Source organism: Phalangium opilio, unplaced genomic scaffold, assembly GCF_054372755.1.
Source record: "Phalangium opilio isolate 3A_F unplaced genomic scaffold, DU_Popi_V2 ptg000037l_1, whole genome shotgun sequence".
Classification (NCBI taxonomy): Eukaryota; Metazoa; Arthropoda; class Arachnida; order Opiliones; family Phalangiidae; genus Phalangium; species Phalangium opilio.
In genome coordinates, this window is record NW_028324160.1 from 2,407,484 (window position 1) to 2,431,159 (window position 23,676).

The window sequence follows — 23,676 nt, forward strand, 5'->3', positions numbered from 1 at the left end:
GTTGGTGGTTCTTGCTAATCCGGGAGCGGTGTTGTGATGTCTCAGATGTGACGTAAAAAGTCAAGGTTTTTACACAATATCTGACGAGCATCTAATTTTTGGGCTTCCGTGGTGCAATGGTTAGCGCGTTCAGCTGTTAATCGAAAGGTTGGTGGTTCGAGCCCACCCGGGAGAGGTGTTGTGAGGTCTCAGATGTAGCGTGAAAAGTCAAACTTTTTCCATAATACGTGATAACCATTTATTTTCTGATCTTTCGTGGCTCAATGGTTAGCGCGTTCGGCTGTTAACCAATAGCTTGGTGGTTCGAGCCCACCCGGGAGCGGTGGTTTTGGATCTCAAATGTAACGTAAATAGCCAAAGTTTTTCCGCAATACCTGACGACCATTTTTTTTGGGCGTCCGTGGCGCAATGGTTAGCGCGTTCGGCTGTTAACCGAAAGGTTGGTGGTTCGAGCCCATTCGGGAGAAGTGTTGTGACGTCTCAGATGTAACGTAAAATGTCGGAGTTTTTCCACAATACCTGACGAACATTTAATTTTTGGGCGTCCGTGGCGCAATGGTTAGCGCGTTCGGCTATTAACCAATAGGTTGGTGGTTCGAGCCCATTCGGGAGAAGTGTTGTGACGTCTCAGATGTAACGTAAAATGTCGGAGTTTTTCCACAATACCTGACGAACATTTAATTTTTGGGCGTCCGTGGCGCAACGGTTAGCGCGTTCGGCTGTTAACCAATAGGTTGGTGGTTCGAGTCCATCCGGGAGCGGTGTTGTGAGGTCTTAGATGTGACGTAAAAAGTCAAGGTTTTTACACAATATCTGACGAGCATCTAATTTTTGGGCTTCCGTGGTGCAATGGTTAGCGCGTTCAGCTGTTAATCGAAAGGTTGGTGGTTCGAGCCCACCCGGGAGAGGTGTTGTGGGGTCTCAAATGTAACGTAGAAAGCCAAAGTTTTTCCACAATACCTGACAACCGTTTAATTTCCGAGCTTCCGTGGCTCAGTGGTTAGCGCGTTCAGCTGTTAACCAATAGGTTGGTGGTTCGAGCCCACCCGGGAGCGGTGTTGTGTGATCTCAAATGTAACGTAGAAAGCCAAAGTTTTTCCACAATACCTGACGACCATTTAATTTTTGGGCTTCCGTGGCGCAACGGTTAGCGCGTTCGGCTGTTAACCGAAAGGTTGGTGGTTCGAGCCCATCCGGGAGCGGTGTTGTGAGGCCTCAGATGTGAAGTAAAAAGTCAAAGTTTTACCTCAATACCTGACGAAAATTTAATTTTTGGGCTTCAGTGGCGCAATGGTTAGCGCGTTCGGCTATTAACCAATAGGTTGGTGGTTCGAGCCCATCCGGGAGAAGTGTTGTGACGTCTCAGATGTAACGTAAAATGTCAGAGTTTTTCCACAATACCTGACGAACATTTAATTTTTGGGCTTCAGTGGCGCGATGGTCAGCGCGTTCAGCTGTTAACCGAAAGGTTGGTGGTTCGAGCCCAAACGAGAGAGGTTTTGTGGGGTCTCAGATGTAGCGTGAAAAGTCGTAACTTTTCAACAATACCTGACAACCATTTAATTTCTGAGCTTCCGTGGCTCAATGGTTAGCGCGTTTGGCTGTTAACCAGTAGGTTGGTGGTTCTTGCCCATCCGGGAGCGGTGTTGTGATGTCTCAGATGTAACGTAAAATGTCAGAGTTTTTCCACAATACCTGACGAACATTTAATTTTTGGGCTTCCGTGGCGCCATGGTTAGCGCGTTCAGCTGTTAATCGAAAGGTTGGTGGTTCGAGAATACCCGGGAGAGGTGTTGTGAGGTCTCAGATGTAGCGTGAAAAGTCAAACTTTTTCCATAATACGTGATAACCATTTATTTTCTGATCTTTCGTGGCTCAATGGTTAGCGCGTTCGGCTGTTAACCAATAGCTTGGTGGTTCGAGCCCACCCGGGAGCGGTGTTTTTGGATCTCAAATGTAACGTAAATAGCCAAAGTTTTTCCGCAATACCTGACGACCATTTTTTTGGGCGTCCGTGGCGCAATGGTTAGCGCGTTCGGCTGTTAACCGAAAGGCTGGTGGTTCGAGCCCATCCGGGAGCGGTGTTGTGAGGCCTCAGATGTGAAGTAAAAAGTCAAAGTTTTACCTCAATACCTGACGAAAATTTAATTTTTCTGCTTCAGTGGCGCAATGGTTAGCGCGTTCGGCTATTAACCAATAGTTTGGTGGTTCGAGCCCATTCGGGAGAAGTGTTGTGACGTCTCAGATGTAACGTAAAATGTCGGAGTTTTTCCACAATACCTGACGAACATTTAATTTTTGGGCTTCAGTGGCGCAATGGTCAGCGCGTTCAGCTGTTAACCGAAAGGTTGGTGGTTCGAGCCCAAACGAGAGAGGTTTTGTGGGGTCTCAGATGTAGCGTGAAAAGTCGTAACTTTTCAACAATACCTGACAACCATTTAATTTTTGGGCGTCCGTGGCGCAATGGCTAGCGCGTTCGGCTGTTAACCGAAAGGTTGGTGGTTCGAGCCCATCCGGGAGCGGTGTTGTGACGTCTCAGATGTTACGTAAAATGTCAGAGTTTTTCCACAATACCTGACAACCATATAATTTCGGAGCTTCCGTGGCGCAGTAATTAGCGCGTCCAGCTCTTAATCGAAAGGTTGGTGGTTCGAGCCCACCCGGAAGAGGTGTTGTGGGGTCTCAGATGTAGCGTTAAAAGTCAAAACTTTTCCACAATACGTGACAACCATTTAATTTCTGATCTTCCGTGGCTCAATGGTTAGCGCGTTCGGCTGTTAACCAATAGGTTGGTGGTTCGAGCCCACCCGGGAGCGGTGTTTTTAGATCTCAAATGTAACGTAAATAGCCAATGTTTTTCCACAATACCTGACGACCATTTAATTTTTGGGCCTCAGTGGCGAATGGTTAGCGCGTTCAGCTGTTAACCGAAAGGTTGGTGGTTCGAGCCCTTCCGGGAGCGGTGTTGTGACGTCTCAGATATAACGTAAAATGTCAGAGTTTTTCCAAAACACCTGACGAACATTTAACTTTTGGGCTTCCGTGGCGCAATGGTTAGCGCGTTCAGCTGTTAATCGAAAGGTTGGTGGTTCGAGCCCGCCCGGAAGAGGTATTGTGTGGTCTCAGATGTAGCGTAAAAAGTCAAAACTTTTCCACAATACGTGACAACCATTTAATTTCTCAGCTTCCGTGGCTCAATGGTTAGCGCGTTCGGCTGTTAACCAATAGGTTGGTGGTTCGAGCCCACCCGGGAGCGGTGTTTTGGGATCTCAAATGTAACGTAAATAGCCAAAGTTTTTCCACAATACCTGACGACCATTTAATTTTTGGGCCTCAGTGGCGCAATGGTTAGCGCGTTCAGCTGTTAACCGAAAGGTTGGTGGTTCGAGCCCACCCGGGAGAGGTGTTGTGGGGTCTCAAATGTAACGTAGAAAGCCAAAGTCTTTCCACAATACCTGACAACCGTTTAATTTCTGAGCTTCCGTGGCTCAATGGTTAGCGCGTTCAGCTGTTAAGCAATAGGTTGGTGGTTCGAGCCCAAACAAGAGAGGATTTGTGGGGTCTCAGAAGTAGCGTGAAAAGTCGTAACTTTTCAACAATACCTGACAACCATTTAATTATTGGGCGTCCGTGGCGCAATGGTTAGCGCGTTCGGCTGTTAACCAATAGGTTGGTGGTTCGAGCCCATCCGGGAGCGGTGTTGTGAGGTCTTAGATGTGACGTAAAAAGTCAAGGTTTTTACACAATATCTGACGAGCATCTAATTTTTGGGCTTCCGTGGCGCAATGGTTAGCGCGTTCAGCTGTTAATCGAAAGGTTGGTGGTTCGAGCCCACCCGGGAGAGGTGTTGTGGGGTCTCAAATGTAACGTAGAAAGCCAAAGTTTTTCCACAATACCTGACAACCGTTTAATTTCTGAGCTTCCGTGGCTCAATGGTTAGCGCGTTCAGCTGTTAACCAATAGGTTGGTTGTTCGAGCCCACCCGGGAGCGGTGTTGTGTGATCTCAAATGTAACGTAGAAAGCCAAAGTTTTTCCACAGTACCTGACGACCATTTAATTTTTGGGCTTCCGTGGCGCAATGGTTAGCGCGTTCGGCTGTTAACCGAAAGGTTGGTGGTTCGAGCCCATCCGGGAGCGGTGTTGTGAGGCCTCAGATGTGAAGTAAAAAGTCAAAGTTTTACCTCAATACCTGACGAAAATTTAATTTTTGGGCTTCAGTGGCGCAATGGTTAGCGCGTTCGGCTATTAACCAATAGGTTGGTGGTTCGAGCCCATCCGGGAGAAGTGTTGTGACGTCTCAGATGTAACGTAAAATGTCAGAGTTTTTCCACAATACCTGACGAACATTTAATTTTTGGGCTTCAGTGGCGCAATGGTCAGCGCGTTCAGCTGTTAACCGAAAGGTTGGTGGTTCGAGCCCAAACGAGAGAGGTTTTGTGGGGTCTCAGATGTAGCGTGAAAAGTCGTAACTTTTCAACAATACCTGACAACCATTTAATTTCTGAGCTTCCGTGGCTCAATGGTTAGCGCGTTCGGCTGTTAACCAATAGGTTGGTGGTTCTAGCCCATCCGGGAGCGGTGTTGTGATGTCTCAGATGTAACGTAAAATGTCTGAGTTTTTCCACAATACCTGACGAACATTTAATTTTTGGGCTTCCTTGGCGCAATGGTTAGCGCGTTCAGCTGTTAATCGAAAGGTTGGTGGTTCGAGCCCACCCGGAAGAGGTGAAGTGGGGTCTCAGATGTAGCGTAAAAAGTCAAAACTTTTCCACAATACGTGACAACCATTTAATTTCTGAGCTTCAGTGGCGCAATGGTCAGCGCGTTCAGCTGTTAACCGAAAGGTTGGTGGTTCGAGCCCTCCCTGGAGTGGTGTTGTGACGTCTCAGATGTAACGTAAAATGTCAGAGTTTTTCCACAATACCTGACGAGCATTTAATTTTTGGGCTTCCGTGGCGCAATGGTTAGCGCGTTCAGCTGTTAATCGAAAGGTTGGTGGTTCAAGCCCACCCGTGAGAGGTGTTGTGAGGTCTCAGATGTAGCGTGAAAAGTCAAACTTTTTCCATAATACGTGATAACCATTTATTTTCTGATCTTTCGTGGCTCAATGGTTAGCGCGTTCGGCTGTTAACCAATAGCTTGGTGGTTCGAGCCCACCCGGGAGCGGTGTTTTTGGATCTCAAATGTAACGTAAATAGCCAAAGTTTTGCCGCAATACCTGACGACCATTTTTTTTGGGCGTCCGTGGCGCAATGGTTAGCGCGTTCGGCTGTTAACCGAAAGGTTGGTGGTTCGAGCCCATCCGGGAGCGGTGTTGTGAGGTCTCAGATGTGAAGTAAAAAGCCAAAGTTTTTCCACAATACCTGACAACCGTTTAATTTCTGAGCTTCGTTGGCGCAATGGTTAGCGCGTTCGGCTGTTAACCAATAGGTTGGTGGTTCGAGGCCATCCGGGAGCGGTGTTGTGAGGTCTCAGATGTGACGTAAAAAGTCAAGGTTTTTACACAATACCTGACGAGCATCTAATTTTTGGGCTTCCGTGGCACAATGGTTACCGCGTTCAGCTGTTAATCGAAAGGTTGGTGGTTCGAGCCCACCCGGGAGAGGTGTTGTGGGGTCTCAAATGTAACGTAGAAAGCCAAAGTTTTTCCACAATACCTGACAACAATTTAATTTCTGAGCTTCCGTGGCTCAATGGTTAGCGCGTTCGGCTGTTAACCGAAATGTTGGTGGTTCGAGCCCATCCGGGAGCGGTGTTGTGAGGCCTCAGATGTGAAGTAAAAAGTCAAAGATTTACCTCAAAACCTGACGAAAATTTAATTTTTGGGCTTCAGTGGCGCAATGGTTAGCGCGTTCGGCTATTAACCAATAGGTTGGTGGTTCGAGCCCATCCGGGAGAAGTGTTGTGACGTCTCAGATGTAACGTAAAATGTCGGAGTTTTTCCACAATACCTGACGAACATTTAATTTTTGGGCTTCAGTGGCGCAATGGTCAGCGCGTTCAGCTGTTAACCGAAAGGTTGGTGGTTCGAGCCCAAACGAGAGAGGTTTTGTGGGGTCTCAGATGTAGCTTGAAAAGTCGTAACTTTTCAACAATACCTGACAACCATTTAATTTCTGAGCTTCCGTGGCTCAATGGTTAGCGCGTTCGGCTGTTAACCAATAGGTTGGAGGTTCTAGCCCACCCGGAAGAGGTGTTGTGATGTCTCAGATGTAACGTAAAATGTCAGAGTTTTTCCACAATACCTGACGAACATTTAATTTTTGGGCTTCCGTGGCGCAATGGTTAGCGCGTTCAGCTGTTAATCGAAAGGTTGGTGGTCCGAGCCCACCCGGAAGAGGTGTTGTGGGGTCTCAGATGTAGCGTAAAAAGTCAAAACATTTCCACAATACGTGACAACCATTTAATTTCTGAGCTTCCGTGGCTCAATGGTTAGCGCGTTCGGCTGTCAATCGAAAGGTTGGTGGTTGGAGCCCATCCGGGAGCGGTGTTGTGAGGTCTAGGATGTGAAGTAAAAAGTCAAAGTTTTACCTCAATACCTGACGAAAATTTAATTTTTGGGCTTCAGTGGCGCAATGGTCAGCGCGTTCAGCTGTTAACCGAAAGGTTGGTGGTTCGAGCCCTCCCGGGAGCGGTGTTGTGACGAATCAGATGTAACGTAAAATGTCAGAGTTTTTCCACAATACCTGACGAGCATTTAAATTTTGGGCTTCCGTGGCGCAATGGTTAGCGCGTTCAGCTGTTAATCGAAAGGTTGGTGGTTCGAGCCCACCCAAGAGAGGTGTTGTGAGGTCTCAGATGTAGCGTGAAAAGTCAAACTTTTTCCATAATACGTGATAACCATTTATTTTCTGATCTTTCGTGGCTCAATGGTTAGCGCGTTCGGCTGTTAACCAATAGCTTGGTGGTTCGAGCCCACCCGGGAGCGGTGTTTTTGGATCTCAAATGTAACGTAAATAGCCAAAGTTTTTCTACAATACCTAACGACCATTTAATTTTTGGGCTTCCGTGGCGCAATGGTTAGTGCGTTCAGCTGTTAACCGAAAGGTTGGTGGTTCGAGCCCAAACGAGAGAGGATTTGTGGGGTCTCAGATGTAGCGTGAAAAGTCGTAACTTTTCAACAATACCTGACAACCATTTAATTTTTGGGCGTCCGTGGCGCAATGGCTAGCGCGTTCGGCTGTTAACCGAAAGGTTGGTGGTTCGAGCCCATCCGGGAGCGGTGTTGTGACGTCTCAGATGTTACGTAAAATGTCAGAGTTTTTCCACAATACCTGACGACCATTTAATTTTTGGGCGTCCGTGGCGAATGGTTAGCGCGTTCGGCTGTTAACCGAAAGGTTGGTGGTTCGAGCCCATCCGGGAGCGGTGTTGTGAGGTCTCAGATGAGAAGTAAAAAGTCAAGGTTTTACCTCAATACCTGACGAAAATTGAATTTTTGGGCTTCAGTGGCGCAATGGTCAGCGCGTTCAGCTGTTAACCGAAAGGTTGGTGGTTCGAGCCCTCCCGGGAGCGGTGTTGTGACGAATCAGATGTAACGTAAAATGTCAGAGTTTTTCCACAATACCTGACGAGCATTTAAATTTTGGGCTTCCGTGGCGCAATGGTTAGCGCGTTCAGCTGTTAATCGAAAGGTTGGTGGTTCGAGCCCACCCAAGAGAGGTGTTGTGAGGTCTCAGATGTAGCGTGAAAAGTCAAACTTTTTCCATAATACGTGATAACCATTTATTTTCTGATCTTTCGTGGCTCAATGGTTAGCGCGTTCGGCTGTTAACCAATAGCTTGGTGGTTCGAGCCCACCCGGGAGCGGTGTTTTTGGATCTCAAATGTAACGTAAATAGCCAAAGTTTTTCTACAATACCTAACGACCATTTAATTTTTGGGCTTCCGTGGCGCAATGGTTAGTGCGTTCAGCTGTTAACCGAAAGGTTGGTGGTTCGAGCCCAAACGAGAGAGGATTTGTGGGGTCTCAGATGTAGCGTGAAAAGTCGTAACTTTTCAACAATACCTGACAACCATTTAATTTTTGGGCGTCCGTGGCGCAATGGCTAGCGCGTTCGGCTGTTAACCGAAAGGTTGGTGGTTCGAGCCCATCCGGGAGCGGTGTTGTGACGTCTCAGATGTTACGTAAAATGTCAGAGTTTTTCCACAATACCTGACGACCATTTAATTTTTGGGCGTCCGTGGCGAATGGTTAGCGCGTTCGGCTGTTAACCGAAAGGTTGGTGGTTCGAGCCCATCCGGGAGCGGTGTTGTGAGGTCTCAGATGAGAAGTAAAAAGTCAAGGTTTTACCTCAATACCTGACGAAAATTGAATTTTTGGGCTTCAGTGGCGCAATGGTCAGCGCGTTCAGCTGTTAACCGAAAGGTTGGTGGTTCGAGCCCTCCCGGGAGCGGTGTTGTGACGAATCAGATGTAACGTAAAATGTCAGAGTTTTTCCACAATACCTGACGAGCATTTAAATTTTGGGCTTCCGTGGCGCAATGGTTAGCGCGTTCAGCTGTTAATCGAAAGGTTGGTGGTTCGAGCCCACCCAAGAGAGGTGTTGTGAGGTCTCAGATGTAGCGTGAAAAGTCAAACTTTTTCCATAATACGTGATAACCATTTATTTTCTGATCTTTCGTGGCTCAATGGTTAGCGCGTTCGGCTGTTAACCAATAGCTTGGTGGTTCGAGCCCACCCGGGAGCGGTGTTTTTGGATCTCAAATGTAACGTAAATAGCCAAAGTTTTTCTACAATACCTAACGACCATTTAATTTTTGGGCTTCCGTGGCGCAATGGTTAGTGCGTTCAGCTGTTAACCGAAAGGTTGGTGGTTCGAGCCCAAACGAGAGAGGATTTGTGGGGTCTCAGATGTAGCGTGAAAAGTCGTAACTTTTCAACAATACCTGACAACCATTTAATTTTTGGGCGTCCGTGGCGCAATGGCTAGCGCGTTCGGCTGTTAACCGAAAGGTTGGTGGTTCGAGCCCATCCGGGAGCGGTGTTGTGACGTCTCAGATGTTACGTAAAATGTCAGAGTTTTTCCACAATACCTGACGACCATTTAATTTTTGGGCGTCCGTGGCGAATGGTTAGCGCGTTCGGCTGTTAACCGAAAGGTTGGTGGTTCGAGCCCATCCGGGAGCGGTGTTGTGAGGTCTCAGATGAGAAGTAAAAAGTCAAGGTTTTACCTCAATACCTGACGAAAATTTAATTTTTGGGCGTCCGTGGCGCAATGGCTAGCGCGTTCGGCTGTTAACCGAAAGGTTGGTGGTTCGAGCCCATCCGGGAGCGGTGTTGTGACGTCTCAGATGTTACGTAAAATGTCAGAGTTTTTCCACAATACCTGACGACCATTTAATTTTTGGGCGTCCGTGGCGAATGGTTAGCGCGTTCGGCTGTTAACCGAAAGGTTGGTGGTTCGAGCCCATCCGGGAGCGGTGTTGTGAGGTCTCAGATGAGAAGTAAAAAGTCAAGGTTTTACCTCAATACCTGACGAAAATTTAATTTTTGGGCTTCAGTGGCGCAATGGTCAGCGCGTTCAGCTGTTAACCGAAAGGTTGGTGGTTCGAGCCCTCCCGGGAGCGGTGTTGTGACGTCTCAGATGTAACGTAAAATGTCAGAGTTTTTCCACAACACCAGACGAACATTTAACTTTTGGGCTTCTGTGGCGCAATGGTTAGCGCGTTCGGCTGTTAACCAATAGGTTGGTGGTTCGAGCCCATCCGGGAGCGGTGTTGTGAGGTCTCAGATGTGACGTAAAAAGTCAAGGTTTTTACACAATACCTGACGAGCATTTAATTTTTGGGATTCCGTGGCGCAATGGTTAGCGCGTTCAGCTGTTAATCGAAAGGTTGGTGGTTCGAGCCCACCCGGGAGAGGTGTTGTGGGGTCTCAAATGTAACGTAGAAAGCCAAAGTTTTTCCACAACACCTGACAACCATTTAATTTCTGAGCTTCCGTGGCTCAATGGTTAGCGCGTTCGGCTGTTAACCAATAGGTTGATGGTTCGAGCCCATCCGGGAGCGGTGTTGTGAGGTCTCAGATTTGACGTAAAAAATCAAGGTTTTTACACAATACCTGACGAGCATTTAACTTTTGGGCTTCCGTGGCGCAATGGTTAGCGCGTTCGGCTGTTAACCAATAGGTTGGTGGTTCGAGCCCATCCGGGAGCGGTGTTGTGAGGTCTCAGATGTGACGTAAAAAGTCAAGGTTTTTACACAATACCTGACGAGCATTTAACATTTGGGCTTCCGTGGCGCAATGGTTAGCGCGTTCGGCTGTTTACCAATAGGTTGGTGGTTCGAGCCCATCCGGGAGCGGTGTTGTGAGGTCTCAGATGTGACGTAAGAAGTCAAGGTTTTTACACAATACCTGACGAGTATTTAACTTTTGGGCTTCCGTGGCGCAATGGTTAGCGCGTTCGGCTGTTAACCAATAGGTTGGTGGTTCGAGCCCATCCGGGAGCGGTGTTGTGAGGTCTCAGATGTGACGTAAAAAGTCAAGTTTTTTGCACAATACCTGACGAGCATTTAGGTTTTGGGCTTCCGTGGCGCAATGGTTAGCGCGTTCGGCTGTTAAGCAATAGGTTGGTGGTTCGAGCCCATCCGGGAGCGGTGTTGTGAGGTCTCAGATGTGACGTAAAAAGTCAAGGTTTTTACACAATACCTGACGAGCATTTAAATTTTGGGCTTCCTTGGCGCAATGGTTAGCGCGTTCGGCTGTTAACCAATAGGTTGGTGGTTCGAGCCCACCCGGGAGCGGTGTTGTGTGATCTCAAATGTAACGTAGAAAGCCAAAATTTTTCCACAATACCTGACGACCATTTAATTTTTGGGCTTCCGTGGCGCAATGGTTAGCACGTTCGGCTGTTAACCAATAGGTTGGTGGTTCGAGCCCATCCGGGAGCGGTGTTGTGAGGTCTCAGATGTGACGTTAAAAGTCAAGTTTTCCACAATACCTGACAACCATTTAATTTCTGAGCTTCCGTGGCTCAATGGTTAGCGCGTTCGGCTGTTAACCAATAGGTTGGTGGTTCGAGCCCACCCGGGAGCGGTGTTGTGGGATCTGAAATGTAACGTAGAAAGCCAAAGTTTTTGCACAATAAATGACGACCATTTAATTTTTGGGCTTCCGTGGCGAAATGGTTAGCGCTTTCGGCTGTTAACCAATAGGTTGGTGGTTCGACCCCATCCGGGAGCGGTGTTGTGAGGTCTCAGATGTGACGTAAAAAGTCAAGGTTTTTACATAATACCTGACGAGCATTTAACTTTTGGGCTTCCGTGGCGCAATGGTTAGCGCGTTCGGCTGTTAACCAATAGGTTGGTGGTTCGAGCCCACCCGGGAGCGGTGTTGTGTGATCTCAAATGTAACGTAGAAAGCCAAAGTTTTTCCACAATACCTGACGACCATTTAATTTTTGGGCTTCTGTGGCGCAATGGTTAGCGCGTTCAGCTGCTATTCAAAAGACTGGTGGTTTGAGCTCTCCCGGGAGCGGTGTTGTGACGTCTCAAATGTAACATAAAATGTCAGAGTTTTTCCACAATACCTGTCGAACATTGAATTTTTGGGCTTCCGTGGCGCAATGGTTAGCGCGTTCAGCTGTTAATCGAGAGGCTGGTGGTAGGAGCCCACCCGGGAGAGGTGTTGTGGGGTCTCAGATGTAGCGTAAAAAGTCAAAACTTTTCCACAATACGTGACAACCATTTAATTTCTGGGTTTCCGTGGCTCAATGATTAGCGCGTTCGGCTGTTAACCAATAGGTTGGTGGTTCGAGCTCATCCGGGAGCGGTGTTGTGAGGTCTCAGATGTGACGTATAAAGCTAAAGTTTTTCCACAATACCTGACGACCATTTAATTTTTGGGCTTCCGTGGCTCATTGGTTAGCGCGTTCGGCTGTTAACCAATAGGTTGGTGGTTCGAGCCCATTCGGGAGCGGTGTTGTGTGATCTCAAATGTAACGTAGAAAGCCAAAGTTTTTGCACAATAAATGACGACCATTAATTTTTGGGCTTCCGTGGCGAAATGGTTAGCGCTTTCGGCTGTTAACCAATAGGTTGGTGGTTCGACCCCATCCGGGAGCGGTGTTGTGAGGTCTCAGATGTGACGTAAAAAGTCAAGGTTTTTACATAATACCTGACGAGCATTTAACTTTTGGGCTTCCGTGGCGCAATGGTTAGCGCGTTCGGCTGTTAACCAATAGGTTGGTGGTTCGAGCCCACCCGGGAGCGGTGTTGTGTGATCTCAAATGTAACGTAGAAAGCCAAAGTTTTTCCACAATACCTGACGACCATTTAATTTTTGGGCTTCTGTGGCGCAATGGTTAGCGCGTTCAGCTGCTATTCAAAAGACTGGTGGTTTGAGCTCTCCCGGGAGCGGTGTTGTGACGTCTCAAATGTAACATAAAATGTCAGAGTTTTTCCACAATACCTGTCGAACATTGAATTTTTGGGCTTCCGTGGCGCAATGGTTAGCGCGTTCAGCTGTTAATCGAGAGGCTGGTGGTAGGAGCCCACCCGGGAGAGGTGTTGTGGGGTCTCAGATGTAGCGTAAAAAGTCAAAACTTTTCCACAATACGTGACAACCATTTAATTTCTGGGTTTCCGTGGCTCAATGATTAGCGCGTTCGGCTGTTAACCAATAGGTTGGTGGTTCGAGCTCATCCGGGAGCGGTGTTGTGAGGTCTCAGATGTGACGTATAAAGCTAAAGTTTTTCCACAATACCTGACGACCATTTAATTTTTGGGCTTCCGTGGCTCATTGGTTAGCGCGTTCGGCTGTTAACCAATAGGTTGGTGGTTCGAGCCCATCCGGGAGCGGTGTTGTGTGATCTCAAATGTAACGTAGAAAGCCAAAGTTTTTGCACAATAAATGACGACCATTTAATTTTTGGGCTTCCGTTGCGCAATGGTTAGCGCGTTCGGCAGTTAACCAATAGGTTGGTGGTTCGACCCCATCCGGGAGCGGTGTTGTGAGGTCTCAGATTTGACGTAAAAAATCAAGGTTTTTACACAATACCTGACGAGCATTTAACTTTTGGGCTTCCGTGGCGCAATGGTTAGCGCGTTCGGCTGTTAACCAATAGGTTGGTGGTTCGAGCCCATCCGGGAGCGGTGTTGTGAGGTCTCAGATGTGACGTAAAAAGTCAAGGTTTTTACACAATATCTGACGAGCATTTAACATTTGGGCTTCCGTGGCGCAATGTTTAGCGCGTTCGGCTGTTAACCAATAGGTTGGTGGTTCGAGCCCATCCGGGAGCGGTGTTGTGAGGTCTCAGATGTGACGTAAAAAGTCAAGGTTTTTACACAATACCTGACGAGCATTTAACTTTTGGGCTTCCGTGGCGCAATGTTTAGCGCGTTCGGCTGTTAACCAATAGGTTGGTGGTTCGAGCCCATCCGGGAGCTGTGTTGTGAGGTCTCAGATGTGACGTAAAAAGTCAAGGTTTTTACACAATACCTGACGAGCATTAAACTTTTGGGCTTCCGTGGCGCAATGGTTAGCGCGTTCGGCTGTTAACCAATAGGTTGGTGGTTCGAGCCCATCCGGGAGCGGTGTTGTGAGGTCTCAGATGTGACGTAAGAAGTCAAGGTTTTTACACAATACCTGACGAGTATTTAACTTTTGGGCTTCCGTGGCGCAATGGTTAGCGCGTTCGGCTGTTAACCAATAGGTTGGTGGTTCGAGCCCATCCGGGAGCGGTGTTGTGAGGTCTCAGATGTGACGTAAAAAGTCAAGGTTTTTACACAATACCTGACGAGCATTTAATTTTTGGGATTCCGTGGCGCAATGGTTAGCGCGTTCAGCTGTTAATCGAAAGGTTGGTGGTTCGAGCCCATCCGGGAGCGGTGTTGTGAGGTCTCAGATGTGACGTAAAAAGTCAAGTTTTTTGCACAATACCTGACGAGCATTTAGGTTTTGGGCTTCCGTGGCGCAATGGTTAGCGCGTTCGGCTGTTAAGCAATAGGTTGGTGGTTCGAGCCCATCCGGGAGCGGTGTTGTGAGGTCTCAGATGTGACGTAAAAAGTCAAGGTTTTTACACAATACCTGACGAGCATTTAAATTTTGGGCTTCCTTGGCGCAATGGTTAGCGCGTTCGGCTGTTAACCAATAGGTTGGTGGTTCGAGCTCACCCGGGAGCGGTGTTGTGTGATCTCAAATGTAACGTAGAAAGCCAAAATTTTTCCACAATACCTGACGACCATTTAATTTTTGGGCTTCCGTGGCGCAATGTTTAGCACGTTCGGCTGTTAACCAATAGGTTGGTGGTTCGAGCCCATCCGGGAGCGGTGTTGTGAGGTCTCAGATGTGACGTAAAAAGTCAAGGTTTTCCACAATACCTGACAACCATTTAATTTCTGAGCTTCCGTGGCTCAATGGTTAGCGCGTTCGGCTGTTAACCAATAGGTTGGTGGTTCGAGCCCACCCGGGAGCGGTGTTGTGGGATCTGAAATGTAACGTAGAAAGCCAACGTTTTTGCACAATAAATGACGACCATTTAATTTTTGGGCTTCCGTGGCGCAATGGTTAGCGCGTTCGGCTGTTAACCAATAGGTTGGTGGTTCGACCCCATCCGGGAGCGGTGTTGTGAGGTCTCAGATGTGACGTAAAAAGTCAAGGTTTTTACATAATACCTGACGAGCATTTAACTTTTGGGCTTCCGTGGCGCAATGGTTAGCGCGTTCAGCTGCTATTCAAAAGACTGGTGGTTTGAGCTCTCCCGGGAGCGGTGTTGTGACGTCTCAAATGTAACATAAAATGTCAGAGTTTTTCCACAATACCTGTCGAACATTGAATTGTTGGGCTTCCGTGGCGCAATGGTTAGCGCGTTCAGCTGTTAATCGAGAGGTTGGTGGTACGAGCCCACCCGGGAGAGGTGTTGTGGGGTCTCAGATGTAGCGTAAAAAGTCAAAACTTTTCCACAATACGTGACAACCATTTAATTTCTGGGCTTCCGTGGCTAAATGATTAGCGCGTTCGGCTGTTAACCAATAGGTTTGTGGTTCGAGCCCATCCGGGATGCGGTGTTGTGAGGTCTCAGATGTAACGTAAAATGTCAGAGTTTTTCACAATACCTGACGAACATTTAATTTTTGGGCTTCCGTGGCGCCATGATTAGCGCGTTCAGCTGTTAATCGAAAGGTTGATGGTTCGAGCCCACCCGGGAGAGGTGTTGTGGGGTCTCATATGTAGCGTAAAATGTCAAAACTTATCCACAATACGTGACAATCATTTAATTTCTGAGCTTCCGTGGCTCAATGGTTAGCGTGTTCGGCTGTTAACCAATAGGTTGGTGGTTCCAGCCCATCCGGGAGCGGTGTTGTGAGGTCTCAGATGTGACGTAAAAAGTCAAGGTTTTTACACAATACCTGACGAGCATTTAAATTTTGGGCTTCCTTGACGCAATGGTTAGCGCGTTCGGCTGTTAACCAATAGGTTGGTCGTTCGAGCTTACCCGGGAGCGGTGTTGTGTGATCTCAAATGTAACGTAGAAAGCCAAAATTTTTCCACAATACATGACGACCATTTAATTTTCGGACTTCCGTGGCGCAATGGTTAGCACGTTCGACTGTTAACCAATAGGTTGGTGGTTCGACCCCATCCGGGAGCGGTGTTGTGAGGTCTCAGATGTGACGTAAAAAGTCAAGGTTTTTACATAATACCTGACGAGCATTTAACTTTTGGGCTTCCGTGGCGCAATGGTTAGCGCATTCAGCTGCTATTCAAAAGACTGGTGGTTTGAGCTCTCCCGGGAGCGGTGTTGTGGGGTCTCAGATGTAGCGTTAAAAGTCAAAACGTTTCGACAATACGTGACAACCATTTAATTTCTGAGCCTCCGTGGCTCAATGGTTAGCGCGTTCGGCTGTTAACCAATAGGTTAGTGGTTCGAGCCCACCCGGGAGCGGCGTTGTGGGATCTCAAATGTAACGTAGAAAGCCAAAGTTTTTCCACAATACCTGACGATCATTTAATTTTTGGGCTTCCGTGGCGCAATGGTTAGCGCGTTCGGCTGTTAACCAATAGGTTGGTGGTTCGACCCCATCCGGGAGCGGTGTTGTGAGGTCTCAGATGTGACGTAAAAAGTCAAGGTTTTTACATAATACCTGACGAGCATTTAACTTTTGGGCTTCCGTGGCGCAATGGTTAGCGCATTCAGCTGCTATTCAAAAGACTGGTGGTTTGAGCTCTCCCGGGAGCGGTGTTGTGGGGTCTCAGATGTAGCGTTAAAAGTCAAAACGTTTCCACAATACGTGACAACCATTTAATTTCTGAGCCTCCGTGGCTCAATGGTTAGCGCGTTCGGCTGTTAACCAATAGGTTAGTGGTTCGAGCCCACCCGGGAGCGGCGTTGTGGGATCTCAAATGTAACGTAGAAAGCCAAAGTTTTTCCACAATACCTGACGAGCATTTAACTTTTGGGCTTCCGTGGCGCAATGGTTAGCGCGTTCGGCTGTTAACCAATAGGTTGGTGGTTCGAGCCCATCCGGGAGCGGTGTTGTGAGGTCTCAGATGTGACGTAAAAAGTCAAGGTTTTTACACAATATCTGACGAGCATTTAACATTTGGGCTTCCGTGGCGCAATGTTTAGCGCGTTCGGCTGTTAACCAATAGGTTGGTGGTTCGAGCCCATCCGGGAGGGGTGTTGTGAGGTCTCAGATGTGACGTAAAAAGTCAAGGTTTTTACACAATACCTGACGAGCATTTAACTTTTGGGCTTCCGTGGCGCAATGTTTAGCGCGTTCGGCTGTTAACCAATAGGTTGGTGGTTCGAGCCCATCCGGGAGCTGTGTTGTGAGGTCTCAGATGTGACGTAAAAAGTCAAGGTTTTTACACAATACCTGACGAGCATTAAACTTTTGGGCTTCCGTGGCGCAATGGTTAGCGCGTTCGGCTGTTAACCAATAGGTTGGTGGTTCGAGCCCATCCGAGAGCGGTGTTGTGAGGTCTCAGATGTGACGTAAGAAGTCAAGGTTTTTACACAATACCTGACGAGTATTTAACTTTTGGGCTTCCGTGGCGCAATGGTTAGCGCGTTCGGCTGTTAACCAATAGGTTGGTGGTTCGAGCCCATCCGGGAGCGGTGTTGTGAGGTCTCAGATGTGACGTAAAAAGTCAAGGTTTTTACACAATACCTGACGAGCATTTAATTTTTGGGATTCCGTGGCGCAATGGTTAGCGCGTTCAGCTGTTAATCGAAAGGTTGGTGGTTCGAGCCCATCCGGGAGCGGTGTTGTGAGGTCTCAGATGTGACGTAAAAAGTCAAGTTTTTTGCACAATACCTGACGAGCATTTAGGTTTTGGGCTTCCGTGGCGCAATGGTTAGCGCGTTCGGCTGTTAAGCAATAGGTTGGTGGTTCGAGCCCATCCGGGAGCGGTGTTGTGAGGTCTCAGATGTGACGTAAAAAGTCAAGGTTTTTACACAATACCTGACGAGCATTTAAATTTTGGGCTTCCTTGGCGCAATGGTTAGCGCGTTCGGCTGTTAACCAATAGGTTGGTGGTTCGAGCTCACCCGGGAGCGGTGTTGTGTGATCTCAAATGTAACGTAGAAAGCCAAAATTTTTCCACAATACCTGACGACCATTTAATTTTTGGGCTTCCGTGGCGCAATGGTTAGCACGTTCGGCTGTTAACCAATAGGTTGGTGGTTCGAGCCCATCCGGGAGCGGTGTTGTGAGGTCTCAGATGTGACGTAAAAAGTCAAGGTTTTCCACAATACCTGACAACCATTTAATTTCTGAGCTTCCGTGGCTCAATGGTTAGCGCGTTCGGCTGTTAACCAATAGGTTGGTGGTTCGAGCCCACCCGGGAGCGGTGTTGTGGGATCTGAAATGTAACGTAGAAAGCCAACGTTTTTGCACAATAAATGACGACCATTTAATTTTTGGGCTTCCGTGGCGCAATGGTTAGCGCGTTCGGCTGTTAACCAATAGGTTGGTGGTTCGACCCCATCCGGGAGCGGTGTTGTGAGGTCTCAGATGTGACGTAAAAAGTCAAGGTTTTTACATAATACCTGACGAGCATTTAACTTTTGGGCTTCCGTGGCGCAATGGTTAGCGCGTTCAGCTGCTATTCAAAAGACTGGTGGTTTGAGCTCTCCCGGGAGCGGTGTTGTGACGTCTCAAATGTAACATAAAATGTCAGAGTTTTTCCACAATACCTGTCGAACATTGAATTGTTGGGCTTCCGTGGCGCAATGGTTAGCGCGTTCAGCTGTTAATCGAGAGGTTGGTGGTACGAGCCCACCCGGGAGAGGTGTTGTGGGGTCTCAGATGTAGCGTAAAAAGTCAAAACTTTTCCACAATACGTGACAACCATTTAATTTCTGGGCTTCCGTGGCTAAATGATTAGCGCGTTCGGCTGTTAACCAATAGGTTTGTGGTTCGAGCCCATCCGGGATGCGGTGTTGTGAGGTCTCAGATGTAACGTAAAATGTCAGAGTTTTTCACAATACCTGACGAACATTTAATTTTTGGGCTTCCGTGGCGCCATGATTAGCGCGTTCAGCTGTTAATCGAAAGGTTGATGGTTCGAGCCCACCCGGGAGAGGTGTTGTGGGGTCTCATATGTAGCGTAAAATGTCAAAACTTATCCACAATACGTGACAATCATTTAATTTCTGAGCTTCCGTGGCTCAATGGTTAGCGTGTTCGGCTGTTAACCAATAGGTTGGTGGTTCCAGCCCATCCGGGAGCGGTGTTGTGAGGTCTCAGATGTGACGTAAAAAGTCAAGGTTTTTACACAATACCTGACGAGCATTTAAATTTTGGGCTTCCTTGGCGCAATGGTTAGCGCGTTCGGCTGTTAACCAATAGGTTGGTGGTTCGAGCTTACCCGGGAGCGGTGTTGTGTGATCTCAAATGTAACGTAGAAAGCCAAAATTTTTCCACAATACATGACGACCATTTAATTTTCGGACTTCCGTGGCGCAATGGTTAGCACGTTCGACTGTTAACCAATAGGTTGGTGGTTCGAGCCCATCCGGGAGCGGTGTTGTGAGGTCTCAGATGTGACGTAAAAAGTCAAGGTTTTCCACAATACCTGACAACCATTTAATTTCTGAGCTTCCGTGGCTCAATGGTTAGCGCGTTCGGCTGTTAACCAATAGGTTGGTGGGTCGAGCCCACCCGGGAGCGGTGTTGTGGGATCTGAAATGTAACGTAGAAAGCCAAAGTTTTTGCACAATAAATGACGACCATTTAATTTTTGGGCTTCCGTGGCGCAATGGTTAGCGCGTTCGGCTGTTAACCAATAGGTGGGTGGTTCGACCCCATCCGGGAGCGGTGTTGTGAGGTCTCAGATGTGACGTAAAAAGTCAAGGTTTTTACATAATACCTGACGAGCATTTAACTTTTGGGCTTCCGTGGCGCAATGGTTAGCGCATTCAGCTGCTATTCAAAAGACTGGTGGTTTGAGCTCTCCCGGGAGCGGTGTTGTGGGGTCTCAGATGTAGCGTTAAAAGTCAAAACGTTTCGACAATACGTGACAACCATTTAATTTCTGAGCCTCCGTGGCTCAATGGTTAGCGCGTTCGGCTGTTAACCAATAGGTTAGTGGTTCGAGCCCACCCGGGAGCGGCGTTGTGGGATCTCAAATGTAACGTAGAAAGCCAAAGTTTTTCCACAATACCTGACGATCATTTAATTTTTGGGCTTCCGTGGCGCAATGGTTAGCGCGTTCGGCTGTTAACCAATAGGTTGGTGGTTCGACCCCATCCGGGAGCGGTGTTGTGAGGTCTCAGATGTGACGTAAAAAGTCAAGGTTTTTACATAATACCTGACGAGCATTTAACTTTTGGGCTTCCGTGGCGCAATGGTTAGCGCATTCAGCTGCTATTCAAAAGACTGGTGGTTTGAGCTCTCCCGGGAGCGGTGTTGTGGGGTCTCAGATGTAGCGTTAAAAGTCAAAACGTTTCCACAATACGTGACAACCATTTAATTTCTGAGCCTCCGTGGCTCAATGGTTAGCGCGTTCGGCTGTTAACCAATAGGTTAGTGGTTCGAGCCCACCCGGGAGCGGCGTTGTGGGATCTCAAATGTAACGTAGAAAGCCAAAGTTTTTCCACAATACCTGACGATCATTTAATTTTTGGGCTTCCGTGGCGCAATGGTTAGCGCGTTCGGCTGTTAACCAATAGGTTGGTGGTTCGACCCCATCCGGGAGCGGTGTTGTGAGGTCTCAGATGTGACGTAAAAAGTCAAGGTTTTTACATAATACCTGAAGAGCATTTAACTTTTGGGCTTCCGTGGCGCAATGGTTAGCGCGTTCAGCTGCTATTCAAAAGACTGGTGGTTTGAGCTCTCCCGGGAGAGGTGTTGTGGGGTCTCAGATGTAGCGTAAAAAGTCAAAACTTTTCCGCAATACGTGAAAACCATTTAATTTCTGAGCTTCCGTGGCTCAATGGTTAGCGCGTTCGGCTGTTAACCAATAGGTTGGTGGTTCGAGCCCATCCTAGAGCTGTGTTGTGACGTCTCAGATGTGACGTAAAAAGTCCTGATTTTTCCACAATACCGGACGACCATTTAATTTTGGGGCTTCCGTGGCGCAATCGTTAGCGCGTTCGGCTGTTAACAGAAAGGTTGGTGGTTCGAGCACACCCGGGAGCGGTGTTGTGAGGTCTCAGATGTGACGTAAAAAGTCAAGGTTTTTACATAATACCAGACGAGCATTTAACTTTTGGGCTTCCGTGGCGCAATGGTTAGCGCGTTCAGCTGCTATTCAAAAGACTGGTGGTTTGAGCTCTCCTGGGAGCGGTGTTGTGACGTCTCAAATGTAACATAAAATGTCAGAGTTTTTCCACAATACCTGTCGAACATTGAATTTTTGGGCTTCCGTGGCGCAATGGTTAGCGCGTTCAGCTGTTAATCGAGAGGTTGGTGGTACGAGCCCACCCGGGAGAGGTGTTGTGGGGTCTCAGATGTAGCGTAAAAAGTCAAAACTTTTCCACAATACGTGACAACCATTTAATTTCTGGGCTTCCGTGGCTCAATGATTAGCGCGTTCGGCTGTTAAGCAATAGGTTTGTGGTTCGAGCCCATCCGGGATGCGGTGTTGTGAGGTCTCAGATGTAACGTAAAATGTCAGAGTTTTTCACAATACCTGACGAACATTTAATTTTTGGGCTTCCGTGGCGCAATGATTAGCGCGTTCAGCTGTTAATCGAAAGGTTGAAGGTTCGAGCCCACCCGGGAGAGGTGTTGTGGGGTCGCATATGTAGCGTAAAAAGTCAAAACTTATCCACAATACGTGACAATCATTTAATTTCTGAGCTTCCGTGGCTCAATGGTTAGCGCGTTCGGCTGTTAACCAATAGGTTGGTGGTTCGAGCCCATCCGGGAGCGGTGTTGTGAGGTCTCAGATGTGACGTAAAAAGTCAAGGTTTTTCCACAGTACCTGACGAACATTTAATTTTTGGGCTTCCATGGCGCAATAATTAGCGCGTTCGGCTGTTAACCGAAAGGTTCGTGGTTCGAGCCCACCCGGGAGAGGTGTTGTGGGGTCTCAGATGTAGCGTTAAAAGTCAAAACGTTTCCACAATACGTGACAACCATTTAATTTCTGAGCCTCCGTGGCTCAATGGTTAGCGCGTTCGGCTGTTAACCAATAGGTTAGTGGTTCGAGCCCACCCGGGCGCGGCGTTGTGGGATCTCAAACGTAACGTAGAAAGCCAATGTTTTTCCACAATATCTGACGACCATTTAATTTTTGGGCTTCCGTGGCGCAATGATTAGCGCGTTTAGCTGTTAATCGAAAGGTTGAAGGTTCGAGCCCACCCGAGAGAGGTGTTGTGGGGTCTCAGATGTAGCGTAAAAAGTCAAAACTTTTCCGCAATACGTGAAAACCATTTAATTTCTGAGCTTCCGTGGCTCAATGGTTAGCGCGTTCGGCTGTTAACCAATAGGTTGGTGGTTCGAGCCCATCCGGGAGCGGTGTTGTGACGTCTCAGATGTGACGTAAAAAGTCCAGGTTTTTGCACAATACCGGACGACCATTTAAATTTGGGGCTTCCGTGGCGCAATCGTTAGCGCGTTCGGCTGTTAACAGAAAGGTTGGTGGTTCGAGCACACCCGGGAGCGGTGCTATGAGGTCTCAGATGTTACGTAAAAAGTCCAGGTGTTTCCACAATACCGGACGACCATTTAATTTTTGGGCTTCCGTGGCGCAATGGTTAGCGCGTTCAGCTGCTATTCAAAAGACTGGTGGCTTGAGCCCTTCCGGGAGCGGTGTTGTGACGTCTCAGATGTAACATAAAATGTCGGAGTTTTTCCACAATACCTGACGAATATTGAACTTTTGGGCTTCCGTGGCGCAATGGTTAGCGCGTTCGGCTGTTAACCAATAGGTTGGTGGTTCGAGCCCATCCGGGAGCGGTGTTGTGAGGTCTCAGAAGTGACGTAAAAAGTCAAGGTTTTTACACAATACCTGACGAGCATTTAATTTTTGGGCTTCCGTGGCGCAATGGTTAGCGCGTTCGGCTGTTAACCAATAGGTTGGTTGTTCGAGCCCATCCGGGAGCGGTGTTGTGAGGTCTCAGATGTGACGTAAAAAGTCAAGGTTTTTACACAATACCTGACGAGCATTTAACTTTTGGGCTTCCGTGGCGCAATGGTTAGCGCGTTCGGCTGTTAACCAATAGGTTGGTTGTTCGAGCCCATCTGGGAGCGGTGTTGTGAGGTCTCAGATGTGACGCAAAAAGTCAAGGTTTTTACACAATACCTGACGAGCATTTAATTTTTGAGCTTCCATGGCGCAATGGTTAGCGCGTTCGGCTGTTAACCGAAAGGTTGGTGGTTCGAGCCCAACCGGGAGAGGTGTTGTGGGGTCTCAGATGTAGCGTAAAAAGTCAAAACTTTTCCACAATACGTGACAACCATGTAATTTCTGAGCTTCCGTGGCTGAATGGTTAGCGCGTTCAGCTTTTAACCAATAGGGTGGTGGTTCGAGCCCACCCGGGAGCGGTGTTGTGGGATCTCAAATGTAACGTAGAAAGACAAAGTTTTTCCACAATACCTGACGACCATTTATTTTTTGGGCTTCCTTGGCGCAATAGTAAGCGCGTTCGGCTGTTAACCGAAAGGTTGGTGGTTCGAGCCTAACCGTGAGAGGTGTTGTAGGGTCTCAGATGTAACGTAAAAAGTCAAAACTTATCCACAATACGTGACTATCATTTAATTTCTGAGCTTCCGTGGCTCAATGGTTAGCGTGTTCGGCTGTTAACCAATAGGTTGGTGGTTCGAGCTCATCCGGGAGCGGTGTTGTGAGGTCTCAGATGTGACGTAGAAAGCCAAAGTTTTTCCACAATACCTGACGACCATTTAATTTTTGGGCTTCCGTGGCTCAATGGTTAGCGCGTTCGGCTGTTAACCAATAGGTTGGTGGTTCGAGCCCATCCGGGAGCGGTGTTGTGTGATCTCAAATGTAACGTAGAAAGCCAAAGTTTTTCCACAATACCTGACGACCATTTAATTTTTGGGCTTCCGTGGCGCAATGATTAGCGCGTTCAGCTGTTAATCGAAAGGTTGAAGGTTCGAGCCCACCCGGGAGAGGTGTTGTGGGGTGTCAGATGTAGCGTAAAAAGTCAAGGTTTTTACACAATACCTGACGAGCATTTAATTTTTGGGCTTCCGTGGCGCAATGGTTAGCGCGTTCGGCTGTTAACCAATAGGTTGGTTGTTCGAGCCCATCCGGGAGC

The 23,676-nt window shown here is 47.9% G+C and overlaps 1 non-coding gene across 1 annotated transcript; it reads left to right on the forward strand.

Annotated features, from left to right (window-relative positions):
* Positions 1-6,415: 6,415 nt before the first annotated feature.
* TRNAD-GUC (transfer RNA aspartic acid (anticodon GUC)) lies at positions 6,416-6,488 on the forward strand. Its single transcript has one exon. It is a non-coding gene; the product is annotated as a tRNA-Asp (tRNA).
* The last annotated feature ends 17,188 nt before the right edge of the window (positions 6,489-23,676 follow it).